This window comes from Pinus tabuliformis, chromosome 2_2, assembly GCF_031772625.1.
Source record: "Pinus tabuliformis cultivar Carrire ecotype Pingquan chromosome 2_2, CPIR1, whole genome shotgun sequence".
In the NCBI taxonomy this organism is placed as follows: Eukaryota; Viridiplantae; Streptophyta; class Pinopsida; order Pinales; family Pinaceae; genus Pinus; species Pinus tabuliformis.
In genome coordinates this window covers 802,436,833-802,440,674 of record NC_142300.1, presented here as the reverse complement: position 1 = coordinate 802,440,674, position 3,842 = coordinate 802,436,833, and the positions used below count along the sequence as shown (strand labels likewise).

The following is a 3,842-nucleotide window of genomic DNA, read 5'->3' as shown; positions in this document are numbered from 1 at the left end:
CTCGCGGAAGGGTTGGGTGTCCAGGTAATGAAAAACCCATCCATCGGTCTGAGCTCCATCGAGATCACAATGTTCCCCGCCGATGGGCATCAGGGTGGCAATCTTATCTCGTGCCTTTGCCGTCGAGGGAATTCCTCGTCCTCTCGTGAGCCACTCCCCTTCTGAGGGAAAAAAAAGTAGTGGGTTGTGTCTTTGTTCCTCCCTTTGGATTGTGGGTTTTTTGTGGGACTCACGTCATTTCTTCGTTTCGAGGTGTGCACTTTGCGAACGTCCCTCTCTCTAGTGGCCTTGCATCGTTGATGTATTTGTGGCTCACGGCTTTCTCCAGCGTTGAGTGTTGGCCCGTGACAACTCCTCTTTGGAGTTTGATTCTTTGACCCCCATTGACTCTCTCGCTGGAAAGGTTGTTGGGTGTTTTGTACACGGAGGGGTGCAATAGCGGGGTGGGTTTGTGTTATGGGCAGCAGTCTATTTGTCGTTTGAAGCCTTGTGTCGCTGGGTTGGGGGGCTGTTTGCCTCTCAGTGACGTGCTCCAGACACTGGTCTCATCGTGGCCCTCGTCTTTTCTATTGGTCAATTTTGGGTTGTGATTTATTTGCTTGGTTGTTTGCTATGTTGTAAAGCTGGAAAGGGTGTTGTGATGAATGCATGTGGGAGGGTGTGAAGAGGTGGGATGCTTTTTTGATTGGGTGCCTTGTTTGATTTCTTTTTGGTTAGCGGACATCTTGCTCGGCGTGCTGTTGAGCTTCTCTCTTTTCTTGGGATCTTTGTTTCTTTGGTGTTGTTTTCTTCCCTTCTTCCTTTTGCCCCTAGCCTTACGGAGGAGAGGTGGGATTGTTGTGGATTTGTGTTCGGGAAGGACGAAAAGTAGTACGAGTTCCCAGGGTGGCCACCCTATTCCTTCTCAATCGTCATTCCCTGCAGTTCCCCCCTTTTTCCAAAGGCACGGGGTTTGGGAAGCTTGTTCTCTGTTTGAGCCTCCCCTTGTGAGCCGGTAGCCACGTTTGATATCTCTTGCTTTCCTGTTGTTTTCTTCCCTTCTTGATTTTGGCCCATTAGCTTTACGGAGAAAAGGTGTGATTATTGTGGATTGTTGTTCAGGAAGGATGAAAAGCAGTGCGAGTTCCGAGGGTGGCCACCCTAGTCCTTCTCGATCGCCGTGCCCTGCAGTTCCCCCCCTTTTTGCGAAGGAACGGGGGTGGGGAAGCTTGTTCCCTGTTTGAGCCTCCCCCTATGAGCCGGTGGACGGGTTTGATATCTCTCTTTCTTTCATGTTGTTTTCTTCCCTTCTTTCGGCCCCTAGCTTTACGGAGAAAAGGTGGGATTATTGTGGATTGGTGTTCGGGAAGGACGAAAAGCAGTGAGAGTTCCCAGGGTGGCCACCCTAGTCCTTCTCGATCATCGTCCCCTGCAGTTCCCCCCTTTTTGCGAAGGCACGGGGTTGGGGAAGCTTGTTCTCTATTTGAAGCCTCCTCCCCTTGTGAGCCGGTAGCCACGGTTGATATATATCCCTTTCTCTCTTGTTGTTGTCTTCCCTTCTTCCTCGTGGCCCCTAGCTTTACGGAGAAAAGGTGGGATTGTTGTGGATTGGTGTTCCGGAAGGACGAAATGCAGTGCGAGCTCCCGGGGTGGCCACCCTCATCCTTCTCGATCGCCTTCCCCTCCAATTCCCCCCTTTTTCCGAAGGCACAGGGCTTGGGAGGCTTGTGCTTTGTTTGTGCTTTGTTTTCTACCCTGTTCTCTTCCTTTTCGGTCCCTAGCTCTACGGAGGAAAGGGGGAATTGTTGTGGTCTGGTGTCGGGGAAGGGCTAAAAGTAGTGCGAGCTCCCGGGGTGGCCACCCTAGTCCTTCTCGATCGATGTCCCACGCATTTGCCCCCTTTTGCGAGGGCATGGGGCTGGGGGGAGATTGTCCTCTGTTCGAGCCTCCCCCGTGAGGGGGTTAGACACCTTTATTTCTCTTTCTCTCATGCGTTTTTCCTCCTTTTTCCCCTTGGCCTTACATTTGTTGTGGGGGGTTGCCCCTATTTAGTTTTGTGGCCGATTTTTCGGTAATACGTGGAAACGACTCTCGGCAACGGATATCTCGGCTCTTGTTACGATGAAGAACGTAGCGAAATGCGATACTTCGTGTGAATTACAGAATCTCGTGAATCATCAAGTTTTTGAACGCAATTTGCACCCGAGGCCTCGATCGAGGGCACGTCTATCTGGGTGTTGCATCCCATTCAAACGCGCTCCCTGCAATATGCTAGGGAGCAGCGGAGCTGGTCGTCCATGCCCCATGCGGTGCGGTCGGTTGAAATACCTCAAGCGATGTTTCGTGGCGTGCGTCGGTGAGCGGTGATCTTGTCCCCTTGGATGGGCAGTCGGCGTTAGCCGATGCAGGCTTTGTGTTGCATCGCTCGAACTTGCTTTGCTCTCTCTTGTCCTCCCATGAGGTAGGGCAGATTTAGCTCCAACTTTGTGACCTCAGCTCAGGCGAGAACACCCGCTGAGTTTAAGCATATAATTAAGCGGAGGAAAAGAAACTTACAAGGATTCCCCTAGTAGCAGCGAGCGAACCGTGAAGAGCCCAGCATGAAAATCGGGCGGCGGCGCCGCCTGAATTGTAGTCTGTAGAAGCGTCCTTAGCGGCGGACCTGGGCCAAGTCCCTTGGAAGGGGGCGCCTGAGAGGGTGACAGCCCCGTCGGCTCGGGACCCTGCCACATCACGAGGCGTTGTTGGCGAGTCGGGTTGTTTGGGAATGTAGCCCTAATTGGGTGGTAAATTCCGTCCAAGGCTAAATACGGGTGAGAGACCGATAGCGAACAAGTACCGTGAGGGAAAGATGAAAAGGACTTTGAAAAGAGAGTTAAAGAGTGCTTGAAATTGCCAGGAGGGAAGTGGATGGAGGTTGTCGATGCATCTTGGTCGGATGTGGAACAGCTCAGGCTGGTCCACCGCTCGACTTGAGGTGCAAACCAACACGGGCAGCTGCATCGTCACAAGCGCGGGTGGATTACTGCCTGTCGGTTTGCTGCTGCGGTGGTCGAGGAACGAAGCGTGCGCCCTCGTGGCGGGTCGTGTGCACCTGCGCGCTCGTGGTGTTGGTTGGCAGGCTTTCCATTTGACCCGTCTTGAAACACGAACCAAGGAGTCTAACATGTGTGCGAGTCGGCGGGTTTGAAAACCTGCGAGGCGCAAGGAAGCTAACGGGCGAGATCCCCTCTCTGGGGGGTGCATCGTCGACCGACCTTGAGCTTATGCGAAGGCTTTAAGTACGAGCACACCTGTTGGGACCCGAAAGATGGTGAACTATGCATGACTAGGGCGAAGCCAAAGGAAACTCTGGTGGAGGCTCGTAGTGATATTGACGTTCAAATCGTTCGTCTGACTTGGGTATAGGGGCAAAAGTCTAATCGAACCATCTAGTAGCTGGTTTCCTCTGAAGTTTCCCTCAGGATAGCTGGAGCTCACGCGCGAGTTTTATCGGGTAAAGCAAATGATTAGAGGCATCGGGGGCGTAACGCCCTTGACCTATTCTCAAACTTTAAATAGGTAAGAGGGTGTGGCTGCTCCATTGAGCCGCGCCGTGGAATCGAGAGCTCCAAGTGGGCCATTTTTGGTAAGCAAAACTGGCGATGCGGGATGAACCGAAAATCGAGTTACAGTGCTGAATTACGCGCTAACCTAGATCCCACAAAGGGTGTTGGCTGATTAAGACAGCAGGACAGTGGTCATGGAAGTCGAAATCCGCTAAGGTGTGTGTAACAACTCACCTGCCGAATCAACTAGCCCTGAAAATGGATGGCGCTGAAGTGCACAACCTATACTCGACCATTGGAGCAATTGCCTGGCTC

At 52.5% G+C, this 3,842-nt stretch overlaps 2 non-coding genes across 2 annotated transcripts in view; both read left to right on the top strand.

The window, feature by feature from the left end:
• Positions 1–2,065: 2,065 nt before the first annotated feature.
• LOC149195285 (5.8S ribosomal RNA) lies at positions 2,066–2,219 on the top strand. The gene has a single exon (XR_016255252.1). It is a non-coding gene; the product is annotated as a 5.8S ribosomal RNA (ribosomal RNA).
• A 247-nt stretch (positions 2,220–2,466) lies between these two features.
• The window catches only part of LOC149195284 (25S ribosomal RNA), a 3,265-nt gene continuing 1,889 nt past the window's right edge, over positions 2,467–3,842 (top strand). The window contains exon 1 of the ribosomal RNA XR_016255511.1: positions 2,467–3,842. This exon is cut by the window's right edge and continues 1,889 nt beyond it. This is a non-coding gene — a ribosomal RNA (25S ribosomal RNA).